General features: G+C 42.2%; 1 long non-coding RNA gene across 2 annotated transcripts in view; it reads right to left on the bottom strand.

Moving 5' to 3' along the window:
- Positions 1–701: 701 nt before the first annotated feature.
- The window catches only part of LOC126045253 (uncharacterized), a 95,838-nt gene continuing 77,009 nt past the window's right edge, over positions 702–19,530 (bottom strand). The window contains exons 7-9 of one of the 2 annotated variants that reach the window (XR_007508012.1): positions 7,003–7,110; positions 1,201–1,260; positions 702–996 (exon numbers count right to left, since the gene is read on the bottom strand). This is a non-coding gene — a long non-coding RNA (uncharacterized LOC126045253). Of the gene's footprint in view, positions 997–1,200; positions 1,261–5,387; positions 6,520–7,002; positions 7,111–19,530 lie in introns of those variants that run through there. The other variant, XR_007508010.1, reaches the window with a different exon arrangement.

The raw sequence follows: 19,530 nt of genomic DNA, 5'->3' as shown, positions 1-19,530 counted from the left end.
ATTGTATGAAGAATACTGACCAAAACTCCAGCATTAACCCTTTCTCACCTACACTGTCTTGGAATTGAGCAGCAATGTGGAGGGACTAACTTCAGGGTTTTTATTTGCAGACAGGGACATGAAATCACTGTTGTAGGTTGTCTTTACACTCAGGGAAGGATAGACATCTCCAGAGAGTGAGCATCCTCCCGGCACCCAATTATATGATAGCTCTGTCAGTCAGTGACCAAAAAGGTTGAACATTTGAGACAAATGAAGATTTGTCAAGGCACTTGGCTTATTGGGAAGCTGACAAGGAAATCTTTGCCTGAAGCATGTGCTTTGGCTTCAACCCAAGGCTGTTGCAGAGATTTGCTGGATGCTGTGGGTGTCCAGACCTTTTTGGGTGTAAGCAACAATACATAGTCCTTGGTCCTCTGTTGCTGAGAACAAGTTTCTTCTCTTTATTCCCAGCCTGCTTCCTCCGGACCAAGATCAATCTATATAAGGGGAAATTGGGACAGTGACATCTCCAACCCCAACTGCCTTGAGTTTTAAAGAACCCTGGTGATAACACAAGGTACTGTTGGCAGATTATACTACTGCACTACACTCTTGCCTTTCCTTTTTTTTTTTTTTTTTTTTTTTTAAATAGGATACAATTGTATTAGCATTGAGTATCTTAAATGTAATCTACAAGGCAGGACAAAAATAGTAAAAGTGGCTGGTTATGAAATTTAGTTAGTCTGAACGTTCTTCGGCATTGTGTAAAATTTTTTGTTCCTAGAGCACTGAACATCAATACAGAGGCAAATAATCCTTTAATAGACCTTTAAGCGTTTAAGAATCCATAGGCTAGTTTCATCTTTAGTAGGATCAGTAAAATGCCTTGTACTGCATTCAGCTTCCTCTGAGCAGCAATTCACATGAAGTACTCAACAGTGGGAAGATTCTCCAGTGTGTCTGGTTTTAAATGTTCCTCTGCCCCCTGCCTGCCCAGGCAAAGAAGTAGGAAAACTGTGCAAGAGAATTGAAAAACAGTAACAGTAATGACACTGTCATTTTGAGTAGTTAGGAGGTAGAAAGGATGGCAATGAAAAATAAATATTGAATGTATATTCATCTGTACAGGTTTGTAATGAAAAGTAGTACTGTGGTAGGGTGTGAAATGATGTTGCTGTTGTCCTGAGCTCTCCAGTAAAGCATGGGATGAAAACCTACCTGGAGCTGAGCGACGTTCCTCTGCTTTGTTTTGGTATTCTTGTCCTGTACAGAAAAGTACTGTGCAAAAAAGAAAAAAAAAGGATAATTACATTACCCTATGGTCTTCCCCTGATGTCTCCAAAACTCACTGTGCCTTGTCTACGCTGTTTCCATTATCAACTACCTGAGAGCTGATAGGTAAATGTAAGTCTATCCCTTGCAATAAAAAGGAAAGTAAAAGCTTGTTACTACTAAAAGCTATCTCTTTAAAAGACACTTAACGTGATAACTCCGAGATTTCCCTTGGCGCCTGTTGAAATGAGCTGCCTAGTGGCATCCACGCTCCTGAATTAGGGGAGCTGGCTGCCTGTAGAGTGCGCGGGAGCCGTGCAGAGAGGACATCGAAGCCGGCAAGAAATGCTATGGGAGGAACGTCACTATTGCCTCTGGTGATCAGAGGTGCTGAAGTTCCTTCTGGAAAGAGGTGCTTGTCTCTTTTGGGGTTTTGAACAGCGAATTCATAGCTTCACAAAACACAGGAGTGAGTTTCTAAATACCATTATTTAATGTACTAAAATTCCCAACTGAACCCCCACCAAATCGCCCATCTTGCACAGTGGCCCTAGAAACAAGGCTAAAGAGAACTTTCTTCCCTTTTCTCTTCCTCCTCAGCCCAGAAACATGGGATACTCATTCCAAGCACACCCAGGAGAGCCAAGCAGCATCCACCAAACACAGTCTCGTCTTTGAAGCAAGTTCAGGTCTCTTCAGCTGGAGGGGAGGAAAGAACCCAAGACCAGCAGAGCCTCAGAAGGTGTGTTGACCAGGAGATTATCAGCTACAACAGCAGCAAGGGAGAAAGGAGAAAGCCTTGCTTCTTCTAGAGCAAAGGTCCTCATAGCTGCACTCTGAAGACACCAACTGATTTAAGTCCTGAAGGTGGAATATGTGTAGGAATATGTCTATGTCCTCATCATGGACACAATCAGGTAGCTGCTTCGCGCTAGTATGGTGGGGAGTATTCTCGTCATACCCAAGGAGAGATATCTAAATGTCATAGGACCTTTATAAATTACTGAGAAATTCTGGGCAATAACTAAGGAAATGGGAATGTTTGGAGTCTAATTAGCATCCATATTGGGCATATTCCATGTTCCTAAATCCTTTTGTGACTCTGGTATCCTAGATATAATGACAGTTGGCATTTCTCTATTTTGAAGTTTTTAAAAATATGTTTACATATATAGTATGCAAAAAATAATAATAATAAAAAAATTCTTGGCACCCTGAAAGTTTTGTCATCCCATTACAAATCCTTCCTCAAGTTTCCCTGCTTCTGGGTACCACAAATCTAGTAACCGTGACCCTTACTCCTTTTTTCTACATCTTTGGTTGCTCTGTTTAAGATCTGTACATGCAGGAGATGCAAAGACAGCTGTTATTTTGTTCCCAGAACATTGGAGCCTTTTGTGGAGAGATACTGCACAGATGTGTCTCATTGCTACTTTCATGCTGTTCTTTCTGCATGATTTTTTTCTTGCCTTAATCTTTCCTGTACAACAGTTTAAAATTACAAATACTGTTTTTTCTCCTTATATATAAGAAATCTTACAAATTCCACTACTGCATGATGGATCCTTCTTTATAGACTACATATATTTTTAACACAGTGTAACATAATGATATCACAAGCTATTTAGTCAAAACAGTGAATGTAGGGAAAACAATGTAGGCTCAGTTCTATTGCATCAAACTCTAGGATCTTCTTACCTGAAGCGTATTTCTCCTCAACTCTCACTTTAGGCATTGGAACATGGCAGGTACCTTCCCAGAGTGATTGATCTCCTCCTAAAATCTGAATTACTCTTGGAGATGCCTACAATTCATCATGGGCAGCATCAAAATCTGGGATCTAATACTCTCAGTTAGGTGTCTTACATTAGAAGAGGGAATTTAGGTTTTAGGTGTCCATGCTGCTAGCTGCTCCAAAGAGCATCCCGTGTCATTGTGGTATTTCACTAAAAGAGATGACCAGAGGTTTGTATGCAGACCTAGAGCCTTTGTACACTTTGCTGGTAAATTTATGCTACTGTAGACATAACAATAAATGAGAATAAACAAATAACTGCAGAAACACAGTAGGTTATCTCCCTGTTGGACAACTAGCCCAATTTTGTTTTCACTGGTGTTAATACCAATAAATCCTTTCTATTCACAGAAATTGCTCTTGATTCAGCTTGATATAATTATAAAAGAATCTGTCCTGTTCTCCAGGGTCTCTTCAGATTCAAAGATTTCAAAGAAATCAGGAGTTGCCATTATCATTTTCATACAATTTTCAACACAATACACTATGTTCAGTCTGATGAAACACTGCATCATTACAGTAGTGAGGAGCAACATGACAAAATTATTTCTTACATAGCCCTGCAAATGACTGATTACCCATATTATTGGGAATTAAAATGATAAAAAAGAAAAGTATCCAAAATTTTGCAGGTAAATTAAATAGAAACTGACAGGTATAATTATTTTATATACTTGAAAGGAATTAAAAATCTCCAAAGTGAAGAGTTCTATAAACAGAACAGAGATCAGTGATGAGTCGTGTTCCTCGGTCGGTATTGGGACCGGTGCTGTTCAACATTTTTGTTGGCAACGTGGACAGTGGGATTGAGTGCACCTTCAGCAAGTTTCATGATGACACCAAGCTGTGTGGTGCCATCGACAGGCTGGAGGGATGGGATGCCATCCAGAGGCACCTGCACAAGGTTGAGAAATGAGCCCATGTGAACCTCATGAGGTTCATCAAGGCCAAGTGCAGGGTCCTGCGCCTGGATTGGGGCAACCCCCAGTATCAACACAGGCTGGGGGATGAAGGGATGGAGAGCAGCCCTGCCGAGAAGGACTTGGGGGTACCGGGGGATGAAAAGCCAGGCACGAGCCGGCAACGTGCGCCTGCAGCCCCGAAAGCTGACCGTGTCCTGGGCTGCATCCCAAGCGGCGTGGGCAGCAGGTCGAGGGAGGGGATTCTGCCCCTCTGCTCCCATCGGGTGAGAGCCCACCTGCGGTCCTGCGTCCAGCTCTGGGGTCCTCAGCACGGGACAGACGTGTCCGGAGGGGGACACGAAAACCATCAGGGGGCTGGAGCACCTCTGCTGTGGAGAAAGGCTGAGAGAGTTGGGGTTGTCCAGCCTGGAGAAGAGAAGGCTCCGGGGAGACCTTACAGCAGCCCCCCAGTACCTAAAGGGGGCCTACAGGAAAGCTGAAGAGGGACTTTTTACAAGGGCTTGTAGTGATAGGGCAAGGGTAATGGTTTTAAACTGAGGTAGTGTAGATTTAGATTAGATGTAAGGAAGAAGTTAATTGTGAGGGTGGTAAGGCACTGGCCCAGGTTGCCCAGAGAGGCTGTGGCTGCCCCATCCCTGGCAGAGTTCAAGGCCAGGTTGGATGGGGCTTGGAGCAACCTGGGCTAATGGAAGGTGTCCCTGCCCACTGCAGGGGGGTTGGAACGAGATGATCTTTAAGGTCCCTTCCAACCCAAACCATTCTATGATTCTATAATTCTCTGTTTTAAAAAGAAAAAAAAAAGAAGAAATCTGCTTCTTAATATAGTAGTAGCTGGCGTCCTGCAATTACCCTCTACACATTGGAGTCTGTGAATGTTACAGCCTGCTTACAGATAGTTTTATCATTGTGCAATTTGCATTTAATATTCTAGCGTATTTTGATTTTTATATAGCAAAAGGAAGGTGTGAGCTCAGACTCCAAAGCTGAGTGTTTGTGCTGGTCTGTGCAGGCACATGAGCATCAGAAAAAAACATGTCTGGTTCTTCTAACAGACATCCAGACTGTTTGAAGATACAGGACTAAGATCCAGAAAAGCTGAATGCAATTCCTTCAGAATCCGGCATACTGTTGGGACACTTCGCCCAAACCAGGGATAGATCCTGAGGGTGGTTTGACCTACCTCCATTTTCGGTTAAAGCTATTTAATGGTAGTTGTTTGCTGATTTCTGTTTTCACAAATAAGAATCAACTTGTCTTGACTACTGCTGCTGACAACCCAAACATGCTTCAAACCAGGGTCCTCATTTCCCCTCTGTGAAACCAAAACATTACTTCTTTAATGAAATGTGCATTGCACTTTTTTAGGTTCCAGTGTTAACGAGGGCTGTTTGCAGGCATATTTTTAAGTATCACTGCAAAATTTAGGCACTTAACCTGTCTCTAAAATTCACCTGCAGAGCTGAACACATTTAAAGCAGCAGCCAGTTGGTTTCATAGACATAATACAGACGTAGCACTTTTGTGGTCCTAAGCCAGGAGCAAATGGCACCCCTGAACACAAGTGTGCTCAGTGGCCAGGCGAGCAGTCACGGGCAGCTTTATCAGAATGTCTTCTTACCGAAAGTTGTCCCAGTTCGGTTTTTGAGGCTGTCAAATTCAGCAGGGGTCTGAGCTTGGTTGCTGAGGTACAGCAATACCAACACGAAATAATTGTTCATTTCAGTCTTGCTCTTCGACAGGGAGAGTTAAAAATGGGGACAGGAAGGTTTTTGATACCTTTGAAATATTAATTTTATTCATTGCAACACAGAGGCCAATGAAGAGTGTGGTGACAGCCTGGAAGGCTGAACATTTGCCTTACAATGTACAACTACCAGTATTGCATGTGGTGTTCCTTCTTCTTTCTCGACTGGGTGGAAGACAAAGGTTAGGCTGGCCTGTGATACTCTCTCATGAACGCTGTGAGCAGTGGTTCCTATGCGCTCCATCATTATTTATTTTAGGACCTCTAAGAAGATCAGAACAGACTTTAGGAATATTTCTTCTTGGACAAGGAAGATGTATCAATACTGCAGCCTTCTGCAAACTTATGTTTATATTGTCATGTATTGTATTTCATATACAAGAAGGGGGAAAAACCCCTCTTTTAAGGCAAACTTCCATTTAGGCATTTCAACACAAAAGAAGCACTGAGGTTCCCTAAACCCAGCAGAGCTGTCATTTGAGATACTCCAGGGCGTGCAAGACATTCAGATGGGTCTGGCACATATGACAAATGCCGTTGGAGACCCGTGCCATTCTGCAGGAGCAGCTGGAGCCGATACCAAAGGTCATGCCAAAGGGCACCAAAGAGGTACCCTGTCCTTTCCTGGTCACCATCATCCAGCAATTTCTTCCCATGGGTGAAAATCAAATCTGGAACATCCTGCCTGGGCTCTGTGAAGTGCAGAGGGCTTCTCAGAGAAAAGGATTCAAACTGTGGCAGTGCTGGGGGCCGGTGGGAGCTGAGGAACTGCAGCCATTCGAGGGTGTCCTTAGGAAGATTTGCTGTAATTTATGAAAAGGAGGAATTCTACTTTTCAGAAATAGTATAAATGCTATGTTAGTGAAGTTTTTGTGTTAGACCTTTCCATGTCTTGCTCATTACGTTGCAGAGCTGGAGGATGCTTTGATTATATAGTGCTATGTCAGATGCTTGCTCGAATAGTAATATTGAATTTATATTGAGCTCCTGAAGTCTTTGCATTTCCCACTGCTTTGACACTACCCACCCATCAAGAGTACTAATTAGAGGGAAAATATAGCTCACACCAGTTATTTATTTATTTTTATACAGCACCCCTCAGCACAAACTTCCTAATGTCCTTTTCTCTCATTAAAATCCAATCAACTACAAGTATTCTTTATTAAGTGGCCCATGAAATAACTTCTTAATTTTAGAACAAAAGGATATGAAGGCTATTACTTGTTCAAAATACTTCCTAGCAATGTACTCTGGAGAAAGAAGAGGTACATGTATCTTCAACTCACTGGGGAGACCTTGAGAAAACAGCCCCCAGAAATGATGGCTGGTGTTTCATTGCCTCGGTACCCGCTGTTCGTTTCCACCGTACCTTCTCCACATTTATGACTGCAGCTCTGGAAGAAGAAAGTGAAAATAAAAGACCAAAGCAATGACGAGGAGGAGAAGTATATTAAAAAAGAGAGAACAAGGAAACAAGAGAACATAAATGAGTCTTTGCTGATACCAGGTGCAGTGACAAAGTAATCGTTTCAGAAAAATGCTCCTGTCAGAAAACCTCTTTGCCACAAAGGAAAGGAGAGCGGGAAGACAACCATAGTACCGGCTGGAATATTTGCAATCTTACTTGTCAAATAGGCTTGTTTTCGCCTATGGAATGCATTCATTTAAATTTAAATCCTGTTGTGGAAAAGTGCAACACACCACCAGCTGGAAGCAGTGGTAGGACTTGGCTTGCCTTTGCTGATGCGTCATGCCGGAGCTTCAAAGAGGTGCACTGGCACTTGTGTGGTCACACAGTGAAGAGGACAGCGGCACAGGGACACCTTTCCTCTGCCTCTGCCCAAACTGATCCCTGTAAATGCCAATCTGTTTCCCTAAATCGCCTCTGAAACACTGATTGCAGTTTCAAGAGGGGTTCTGTTCTGTGAAAATGATGGTTTTCACGTGCATGCTTGTGGGACCAAAGCCACCCTTGTTCTGGACCTTGCTTTTCCTTCATGTACATTCCTCTTTGGAGCATTAAAGGCTTCTCCTTGACCTAGCTATCACCTGGGGGTGTTGATGGAGAGGAGATGTCGCTTGGATTTCCAGTTTTTCAGCTGTGTTTCAATAAACAGCACGTAAGCCTGGCGCTGGCTCAGTTGCAGGAAGGAGAATGGAGCTGGACTGAAACGTCTGCGTGGCCGCACATGCCAGGCAGCCTGACAAACAAGGTAAATTGTTAAAACCAGAAAAGTCCATGTAGACAAGACCTGCTGTCACAGCGTGCAGCCATGGCGTTATAAAAGCTGAGCAATAATGCTGATTTCTACCCTGCTTAAGAAGTTTAAGGCAGATTAAGGAGAAAAATAATCACCTGGGAGACATTTCTTGTTGGGGTCTCTGACAACAGGATCCGTACAGTTGTTACCACTGCAATAGTCCTACATCTTTATCATTTACCGAAGCAGCATCCTGGCTAAACTATTACCTGGGGAAGGGAAGGAGGGGTTCAGTTGTCACCATGCTTGCAACCTATCGCATTTTTAAAGATGGAAGCTCTATGGGACAACACTCCAGGCTCTGTGCACAGCCCTCAGCTGCCCTGCATCCCCAGGCAGGCTGCAGACCCACCTCCTGAGGTGGGCAACGGGCTTCTTCGCCGCGTGGGGGGGTGTAGGGTAGTCATCCCTGCCAGGGAAAAGGGAGAGCAAAGCACGGATCCCCATCCCTCCCACACCATTGCTGCTCACAGGGCGCTCGTGTCTAACTAAGCATCCTCCCAGAGAAGTCCCCCAAAGGATGGACAATTCCTTGGGGATACCTGGGCACCCCTCTGCCAGAAAAGTGGCTGGGCATCAGGCACTTCAGCGGGAGCGGAGGGTTAAATGACTCCAAAAACCTGCTCTCACCCTATGATTACAAGCCTTGCGAAAAAGAAAGAGCGAGAGACACAGTTCAGTTTTGTTTTTATTAGATCCTCACCTTTTCTTTGCCAGGTTTTTAAAGGCAAGAGCCTTAGAGCGAAAGAGGGAATGAGTCACCGCAATAGCTTCTCATTAAACTAATGACAAGACATATAAACAGAGGGAGCTCACTTGGCTAATGTTCCTAGCATCCGCAACGCTAAGCCATAGGAAATTAAACTAGAAAAAAGTCATGTAGCGTGCCTTGGACTGGGTGTTCAATTAACCTTAAATTGGAAATGTTAACATTTGATTTGAAAACAACAACAGTTAGGCATTTGCACCAGGTGCCCTGTAGCTGGACAGGGTAAAAAAGAAGTAAAATCAAATATCAAGCTCTGTTGTTTGCACTTTTGAGTGAATATACACTGGGTAATAGCACCTCTGTTGAACCACAAAGGCGGGGAGTTCCTTGCTGTTCTCATTGCTCTCTTTTTAATACCAAGTCAATTACCCAGACACCTCCTTGGGTTATGGTAGGCGCTGAACGCTTCTGAAAAATACCCTCTCAGTAAAAGCCATTATTTGCCAGTCTGAGTCCATAAAAATCAACCTGCCAGAAAAAATAAATTCTGAAGGACCCCACGCTAAAACCTCTCTTCAGAGAATACTCCGTTTTCAGTAGAGAAGTAGATATGAATGATCCTCATCCAGTTCAAAGAGATTAAAAAGGCCACAAGATATTAATCTGCAGAAAAGGTCTTATAGCAAAACTGTTCTAGGTGTACAGCATCAGTCACAGATTGCAGGAAGGATAAGATCTTTTGGTACTGAGAAAATAATACTGAACTTTTTTTAAAAGTTGCAAACACTTAGCAGCGTTCAAAACACCCATTTTCAGCAGTGTTTCCCAACTAATATTTACTAACTTTTTAAATTGAAATTTTTAGTTGAAATGAATGAAAAATGCAATCATCATTTTGAAATATTTTGATAACATTTTATTTTAAAAGGGGATTGGCAGTTCCTTATATGCTTCACAAAAATGTGGACATAGCAGTATTAATGCCAACTAGTTTTTAAACAAAGAATTGAAGATCAAGTTTTTCTAGCAACAACTCCATGTAACTGCATAAGATCTCAAGCCTCTCTGCCTGATAATTTTAAGTTTTGGAGCAATTTACGTTGAAGCATATGTTAGAGCTTTGGCAAAAACCCCAGCAATAACATACCTTTTTGCCCCATAAATGCCTTAAAAATAGCTGAAGCTTCTTCAGCTCCATGGCTAATGTAAAGGGAATGAGGAAATACATTCCTTTCATTTCCTCTCTTTTGTATAAAGGCCAAGGTTTAACAGAGAAAGAAGAATAATTTAGAATTTTAACTATGTTTGTAACAGGCAATCGGGAGAACTTGTCTATACAAAGATCCTTAACAACAGAAAACAAAAAGAGCAGAATCTTAAAAACACTAAAAACTGTATAGAAGTGGAAGGCCGACACAAAACCAGCCCAACAAATTAAGTTACACAAATACTTTATGTCATCAGTCCATTAAATTTATCCATTACAAATTGCACAACCTTTCTATATGATAAAACATGAGAGCTGAGCAATCATTTATTCCTGGCATTGCTCAGCATGCAGTAGAAGTACAAGTAGAAGAATGATTTGTACACTAACTCGCACTAATAAACAAGGCCATTATCCTGGCAATGCAAAAAATAATTACAAACAGTTGAAGTTGGGTGGGTGGTTGGGTGGGGGGTTGCTGATAGACTGGAGATATTTTTGAGCCTGGAGGTACAAGTAATTTTCTCTACTGGTTTCTAGAGAGCTATTTCAAAAGTGGTAGCTAAAAATAAAGGGGCAACAATATTATTAAACACCATCAAGCTGACAGATATTTCTTTACTAAGATGCAAATAAACTCTTCATGTCACAGATAATGACACCTGCTCTTTTCAGTTCTTTGCCAAACTTGAATGTTTTGGGCCAACAGTTTTCATACGAAGCAAGCGTCTTAGTTCGAATGGGTTTGTTTAAGCTCTGTCTAATGTCATTCAGCCTTTTCTGAGAGAGCGATAAAGGAAAAAATTTGTTTTCTTTTGCTCATCACAAGCCTTACAATGTTTCTTAATTGAGAAGTTCTAGCACCTCCACGTGACACAGCCAAGATGACGTTCATCTCTGTAGACCTGGTGTCACAGCCTTTCTTTTTGCAATCCCTGTGCAAGTTTATTGCCATCTGAGCTTCAGTTTCAGTTAAGGCTGATGTCCTCAATGTCTTCTTTGCCTCAGTCTTCACTATATATGTCTCCCAGACCCCTGTGCTATTTTCATAGAATCATAGAATGGTTTGGGTCGGAAGGGACCTTCAAAGATCATCTCGTTCCAACCCCCCTGCCATGGGCAGGGACACCTTCCACTAGACCAGGTTGCTCCAAGCCCCATCCAACCTGGCCTTGAACATTTCCAAGGATGGGGCAACCAACAACCTCTCTGGACAACCCGTGCCAGTGCCTTGCCACCCTCTTCTTCTGTGAAGAAGTTCTTCCTTACAACTAATGTAAATCTACCCTCTTTCAGTTTAAAGCCATTACCCCTTGTCCTGTCACTACATGCCCTTGTAAAAAGTCCCTCTCCAGCTTTCTTGTAGGCCCCTTTAGGTACTGGAAGGCTGTATATAGGAAGCATTTCTTTACCAAAAGGGTGGTCGAACACTGGAACAGGCTTCCTAGAGAGGTGGTCGGTGCCCCAAGCCTGCCACTGTCGTTTGGGCAATGCCCTTAACAACTTGCTTTAACTTTCGGTCAGCCCTGAATTGCTCAGGCAGTTGGACTAGATGGTCGTCCTACGTCCCTTCCAACTGAAATAGTCCAGTCTGTTCTATCTTACTGGTACTGCTGTAGGTCAGCCATGGTCAGAGGAGCAAAGTCATCAGCTTTGGCTTTTCTGGAACCTGGCAGACAAAGGTGAAGATGATTTACAGAAGGATACAGAGGGTGGCAAGATGCAGGATGAAATGGAAACAAAGGAAGGGGCTGGAGTAAATATGGAGGGTGAGGCAGGGAGAAAGGAAGGAGACAGCAGAAGCAGAGACAGTACCTGGGGATGTGTGCTTGTGGTTGGAGTCAGGAGAGGTTGGACAGGGTCTGTAACTACCAGATAACCACAAACAGACAACGCTGTCCCTAATTTCTGGTGGTGTTGTGCTGTCATACAAAAGCCAGAGAGTGCAAACATCACCTTAATTCAACAATTTGTGCATTGGCATTACAGTACAGTAGGAGAATAGTGACCAGAGGGTTAAAGTCTGCATCACAATACGTACATGCAAGGTTGCATAGACAGTCATAACTCTGCTATTTTCTAAGCACAGTGTGCTTGCCATTACACTCTTCACTATTTTTTGTAGTTTGGATTGATGAAGTCTTGCAGCAAGAGTTGTGCCTTACCTAAGTCTCAGAAAAGCATCCAAGTGAATAGTGAATCTGCATGGAAAACAGTTTAATATACTCATCAGCAGCAGTTTTAACAGTAATGAAGTTCAAATGTTGGTATTAAGAAGATAAAACCTCTTCTAAAGGAATTTTAGTTCCACCTGGTTTAATAGGAAAGAAATTATGCTGCTATTGCTAAAAGCCCATGACTTTGCTTTCTTAAATACTAGGGGGAAAAAGAATGTTTCCCTCCACTCATCAGGCTCAGACTCTCCACAGCAGTACAGACCCTCTTCCCCAAAGGGAAAGGAGGTTCCCTATCTGGTCTCATTCCAAAGGACACAGACAGGCTAATGCTGAAGATAACAGACTCAAAAAAACCACCGCACTCCATTACGCAGTGGGGAAGAACAGAAAGATGGAGCTGGAGAAAATAAATATGGAAAGTTGACCTGAAGGCCCAAATGTGATAAATCCCAAATCCTCAATCTTCTGAATTCTGAGTCCAAGCACACATTTGTACACTTGCTAAATCTGGACTTTATCAACCAAAAGATCTGATCTGTGCAAGTAGTTTATTAACAAGAGGCAAAAGGAACTGATCCTATACACTGAGTAATGAAGCTGCTCGATTACAGTTCTTATTATCCAGTGCCCCAAACAGGAGGAAGTGTGAAATTAATTGATAAAAATCAAATTCTCTCATATGCAAATATCAAGGCAATTGTTGAACGTGAAATTTATGATCAATAACCTCCAATACAGCAGGTAGCTCAAGAAAAACCACTTCTTACAATTCTGAATTGTAGCAACAATGAAAATGTCAAAGAGGCTAAGAAAAGCTTTCTTCTGCCAGAAAACTGACTTTAAAATACATGACTGATAGAGGTTGAATTGAATAACAATTGCAGTTGTCTAATATGACTAAAGACAATATGTTCTTCAACTTTAGAATTATCTACTTATGCACTACTGTGAAAAGACAAATTGAACCCAAAAGCTGTTTTTCAATATTGGTGATATTCATCTGAAAAGAAAAATTCCCTAAGGTCAAAGTGGCATTAATAATTATATGTGGGTTAAGGGTCTGCAGGGGAATTCCACACAGGATTAACATTTAAAGTGCACTAACCTTTTACATTCTGGATGTGTTATTTAATGTGAATCAGTAAGTGAATGAAAAACACATATTAAACACATTCTTGATTATTCATTAAATTCTCTTAGTGCTCTTAATAAATGTGATTACCTGGTTTGAGACAATTTGTTCATGCACCTTATATCTAATCTCCTGTTATTTGTGAACAATAATTCCCCTGAAGATTTTCAGGAAATTAAATGCGAGGATGGGAAATCTCCAGAAATGGACTGACAAAAAATAATAATCTGAGCTACAAAACATACCAGTTTTGAGTGTGTCGATGCTGAATCCCTACATTGACTCTTCAATCAAAATGTATCTAGAGGACTTGCAGGCCTGAGATGGTTCTTGTTTGAAATTTAATACCATTTCACAGGTGGTTTTTAAAAGAAAAAGTACAATCAAGTTAGTAAATCAAACATTTGTGATGCAGTGGGTAAGGCAAAAAGGCCAGTAACGTAACTGGATTTCACATGAAGCTGTCCAGATGTAAATCCCAACAGTATAATTACAGAGAGGCCAGGAGATCACCAAGTGAGGCAGCTCATCACGCAATACTCACTTGTCACCATATTTGAACGCAGACATGGGCTTCATGTTAGAATAGGGCAAGAGGCTATTTTCTCATTTTATTGGTTTTGGAACATTTTAAATTCCTCTACTGAACCGGGACAAAACCCAAGAACCTCAAAGAGACCAAAATGAAACAAACAAACAACTCCCCTCCCCAACAAATATAGCTTTAGAGCTGACTTTTATATGTTGATCTTTTTCATTAAAAGTCTTACTTTTCACTGTAGTTACATTTCAGAAGGTAAGTACTTCTGAAATGAAAAAGCAGAGCATTTCATTTTGAAGATACTGGAACAAGATATTAAACAAATGTCAAATCTTTTTGACTTGGGAAAAAAATACTGAAAGCAATGCTTTGTCATAAAAAAAGTCTAGTTTTGACAAATTGGCATTTTCAAACTAAAAAAAGAGATTTTTTCTCGTAAATCACATTCAGCTCTACACATCTCCAGGATACATTGCAAGGAACTGATTCTTGTGTGATTCTGTATGTGCATTAGGAAAGAAACCAGTCTCGGGCTGACAGGCAGATGGCCTCCTATGACCTTTGGACTTCTAAATGTGAAAAATAAACAAAATTAAGACCAGCAAAAGGAGGTCTCACATTGTAATATCCCATTCAGGGAGTTTTGAAAATGGTTTTCTTCTTGATTCTGGCTAGAATACAACAGAGATGACTACCGGAAAATGTTCTCTATTAAATAAATTAATTGCCTGACTTATCCTCATTACTTTTTTTGATATATATATTCAATTACAGATCTATTAGTAGGTGTATTTCATTCGTGGAAGATGATACCACAACTTGAAGAATTATGAACTGAGAGCTTAATCAGCCATCTAAGTACTTGTGGATATAATTTGTAAGTATAATGAGTTATTTTTTTTCTCCTTACTCACACCTTTATGCCCCCAATAATTGCAGCGCTCAAGTGGAAGTGGGAGCCGCATGTGGCCCTGTATCCCGACAGCAGCCAGTGGGTCACATCAGATTGCACAAGTGCCCAGGTTGGCGATCTCGGAGCGAGGGAGATATTCTCTGCCTCGTGCTGTTTGGTAAAACTTCGAACCTCTTAGCGAAATAGCAGCTGGATTGTTCTTGAAAAGGAAACCTGGGGCCAAAACCTCTGCCAATTTCCCACCCTCCTGACCTCGGATCTCCAAGAAAGAGGTCAAAATACCCGAAAGATGAATTTTAGAGCAGCCTAAATACAATGTTGGCATGGCGGTTTCACAATCGTTTCTCTGTTGAAGCTCAGCGAGACTCTCCGTGCTCCAGTCCCGCTGAATTCTGGTGCATCCCAGGGTAGAACCCTCTTCCTCGGGAGGGGTGGGAAGGGGCTGCTGTAAGGTAAGCACCTCTTTCCCCCTCAACCCACAGACTACTTGGCTTTTTGCCGTTCTCTTTCTGTACGTGCAGTTTACAAAATTCAGCCGCCCAGGAAAATTGGATGTTGGTGGCTATTGCACTCCGTATTTTCCTCTTTCTGCAGATGGAAATTTCTTATCAGTCCGCCGCACGAAATGGCAGGCAGGGCAGCGTGCTATCAGAGCTGGCAGGCTGGAGGAGCTGAGGACGTCTCGTCATATGCCACTTTGGACAAGAGAGCAATGGCACACAATGGAGCCGTTAAAAGGTAATTTTCACATAAAGAACTCAGGCAAGGAAATCTGGCTCACAACAAATGGATTGGAAGTAGGAGGGAACATCAGTCAGTCACCACAGACACGTATTATCTTCCAGGAAAATACAGCTGAAGAGGAGGAGGGGACGGAGGACCAGAGCTTGCTGAGAGCCGAGCAGATGGCTCAGCAGTGCAAGGGCAACGCCATCCAGTCATCAAGTGTGTCACAGGAGGAGAATTTACAAGGTATTTTTAAAGTATGCCTCCACATTTATTTGTCCCAGTCATGTGATAAAATAAGAATAAACCTTCTTTACTAGTGATGCTTTGATGTCATTTATCTATGTACTTATACAGCACAGCTGATGTGGCTCCATAAACAATGTTCTGTGGCCAACGACAGCAGTGATGAAGCTGTAAAATGTGTGCCAAAGCAATAGGTGAATGACTTTTATAAAGCCACTAAATCTTTTCTGTTGAGTTGGAATTCAGAACACTTCCTCTCATTATCATTATTATTATTACCATTATCTTTATGACTGTGACATATAGATGTTGTCACAGAATAAAAGATGTCCCTTGCCCCACAGATGGTCATGATTTAAATTTAAGACAGGAGAATATTAATAACACCGGAGAGGTGAAGAGGCATCTTCAAGGAAACAAGTGCTATATTGGCAAGATGGGAGGGGATATCAGGTTGCTAAAAAGGACAAGCTTTTCCAAATTTTTTTGTAGCTATTATGTAAAAGAAAGTTAGAAGGGGTATTCTGAATGACAGCAAGATAGAGTCAAAGATGTTTATGGCATTAGCTCCCCAGCATGGGTGAGAATGGGAGAGTCGTCACAAATGTGTTTGGCATTTAGCAAGCAGGAGATTGGGAAGCAGAGAATAATCAAAGATAGCAGTGCTCTTTGAAGGACTGAATGACAGGTGACAGGCAGAGTAGGGACTGGCCGAGAAAGGCTTTGAAAATAGACATGTCACTTAAATTTAGTGAGATAGAGAAGCAGGGTGCACAGACATGGAAAATAATTGGTAAGTGGTAGCACTCTGAACAGGTAAGGGGAAAAAAATGTGTTTTTCAAAGCCAGAGGAAAGTATGTCGCAACAACTAAGATGAGCTGATGATGACAACTGCAAAGGAGATTCAACTGAGTGGATGGACTGCAAGTACGACATTCATGCAGTGCTGTTCAGGACGAACTTCAGGACATCAGGAGACACAGAGAAGCTACAGATGAAGTTGATGACCAGGCTGAGGACCCAGGAACGGGTACTACCTGAAGGAACTGATACCAAAAGAAGGGAGTGGTAAAGCACTCTGGTAAGTATAGGCGATAGCTACACATCCATGAGGAGGTGTCAGAGAAACAGGCTGAGATCTTAGTGTGTATCAATAGAGGACGGCTGATTAGAGACATGAGCTCTCTTGTTGGGGACTGGAAGAAGATCCACGGCAAGACAGCCACTGCAACCAGAGGAAGACAAGGTTTTCCAAAAAATAACATGATCAGTGATGTCAAAGACGACAACAGGCCAGGAAGGATATTCCTGCAGCACAGATGCCAAGCCTCTCCGTGAGGAGTCACTGAAGGATTAGATGTGAGTGAGAGCTTAAGGAAACAGTGTAAAAGATGGAAACCACGTTCACAACAAGATGCAATCAACATGGAGGAGTGAAGTTCTTGCCAAGGGATAGGGCAAGTGGCAGTAGTCAGAAGAGGCAAGTGAAGTTGAAAGGAATGTTTTAAGATGGACAAGGTGGGAAGTTTTCTGCATAGTGAGGAAAGACATCCAGGGAAGAGTGAGAAGAAAGGGGAAGTGTAAATGAAAGGATAGGAAGAGATCTGGGGAGACCAGCAGGGACTTGTCAGGAGAAATGAATGTTAGCATTGCCTTAGGTACTCTAGTCTGTCTCAGTAACTTCTTACTCATGGGTTTGTGAGTTGATTAACTTGACTGTTACTTAGTTTTCCCCCTGCAGAGCAGAAAGAATTATAAAAGTTTAAAAGAAAAGTGAATGGAGAGTTTTGCTAACTCTTCATTTTGATTCAAAGAGAAGGAGCAGTGATGGAAGAAGATTGTAGAGGATGGTGGAATCAGTAGATTTGCTTGCTTGTCACAATTTAATGGTCATCCGTGATGCTGGATTGCCAGAATATTAGATCCTATACTGGAGGAATTGAAATGCTGAAGTGACACTTTTAACAGCACACAATGGAAACGACAATGTCTTCTGTGAGCAGACCACCATCACTCTGCTGCTGGCTTTATAAAAATAAAATATTTGGAGAAAGAAATTATAAGGGCTTGGATCAATGACTATGGCTCCCAAATTATATAAAGACATAGCTCTCGCTCTTGAAGATCCAGTCGTGCTATAATAAAATCAGTGGGTGATTTACCGCTGATTTCCAAAAAAATGTCTCCCCCATGATCTAAGGTAATGTCTGCATTTTACGGGGTGAGCTGGTAGATAGAGAGATCCAAACAACAATACTGATCAATCTCTTTCAAGCTGGGCTGAGCTTCCACTCCATGCTGGCCTCTCTATCACCAGCACTGGACCCTCGACTAAATAGGAGGCTGCCAAAATAGTCCCTGACATCTTTTTAACCGGTCTGTAGCCAGGAAATCTCTCTAGTATGCTACAACAACCATCAGATATAAGAAAATGGGAAATACCAGATCTAATTTCAAAAAGGTTCTGGAGGTGTTTGCTTGCATTGCCGTTACTGGTTGTGAAGCACTGTCCACAGACTCAGCTCTGGAAAAGACACACAGCAAGTCACAGAATCATAGGATCATGCCAAAATTCAGGTTTGATGTGGCCTCTAAGTCACAGCATTCTAGGATGATGCCATAATTCAGGTTTGAAGGGACCTCTGGAGGTCTTCCAGTCATCATCTGGAATAAGTCAGGGTGCTGAAACCAACATGGCTTCTCCCATCAATGTCAACAAGAACAGGACCAATGGCATCTTCTCTGAATTGCCATAATCGACCATGCTTTTTTGACCTCAGGTAACTTCCAAATTTTTAAAAGTAATGTTTCCGAAAGCTGCCTTAGGAAGTAACATGCTGCCTCAGATAACCCACAGAGCATCAGAGGTAGAAGCAAAGGCAATTAGAGACAGGAGACAGATGTGTTTGTGGAGGGGCATGGAGAACAGGCCAGTCTGTCCCCAGTTCCTTCCCCTCCCACCGGCTGCGCTGGAGATGACGCCTTTTCAGCCACCCCGGCTCTGTTGTTTGTGTAGCTGCTGAGGAGCAGAATCCTCCAGCCTGGCAGCAGCAGCAGTGATCATCCTTTCCTGTTTTTTTTTCTTAAATCAATACCATTTGTGCCTGCTAGGCAAAATTAACAGCTCCAGCTGCCAGTGGATGCAAGCTGGAGAAAGCGAGGAACCCATTTAACAATTAAGACCAAAGCCTGAAACAGAGAATTTAAGTCAGACGTAGGAGATCTCTGCCCCACATGGGACGTGGCTATTGATCTGGGTCTCCTTTCTGTGTCTTTGCTCCTTATTTAATTGTAGGCCTTCTCACAGCCAGAAAACAAGAGCAGCCTTGTATGAAAGGGCTTGTCTGGAGCATAAGGAAGCACTTTGGGAAAAGCAGAGATTTTAGAGAGCTGAATGGTAGCATTTGTCATGGAACTGTCCAGGGAACAGCTCATTAATTGAAGTAAATTGAAGCAAAGTGCACGCTCTTAGTGGTATATCTGTATAGTTAAATTATAGTAAGTGACTCCTACTTAATTACTTTATAATTTTTGCTGCTGGATTTAGGGGAAATGTGTTTAAAAGGCAGTCATTAACTATGAGATAAAAAATCCACCGTCAAGCTCTTTCCACTTTGAGATAAGCCAAGCCAACAGGGAAAAGCTTTTGATGCTTGTCACTATTTCTACATAATATTTTTACACGCTATTACCTTTATCTTGCAATCAGAGATTTCTGATTAATGTCCACGAATTCACACTTAGCAGAAAGCCTGCTTTGTGTCCAGCTGGATCATTCCCCTACACTGGGTCACTGGCCGTGCTTGGAAGCAGGGCAAGAACAACTGCTGGGTTTCAGCTGTAAAGGGGAGCAGGTTTCTGTCTGGCAACTGCTAATTGACAGTATTAATTAAACTGCACC

This window comes from Accipiter gentilis, chromosome 13 (genome assembly GCF_929443795.1).
Source record: "Accipiter gentilis chromosome 13, bAccGen1.1, whole genome shotgun sequence".
Taxonomy (NCBI): Eukaryota; Metazoa; Chordata; class Aves; order Accipitriformes; family Accipitridae; genus Astur; species Astur gentilis.
The sequence above is the reverse complement of the archived record's forward strand: the minus strand, read 5'-3'. Positions and strand labels throughout refer to the sequence as shown.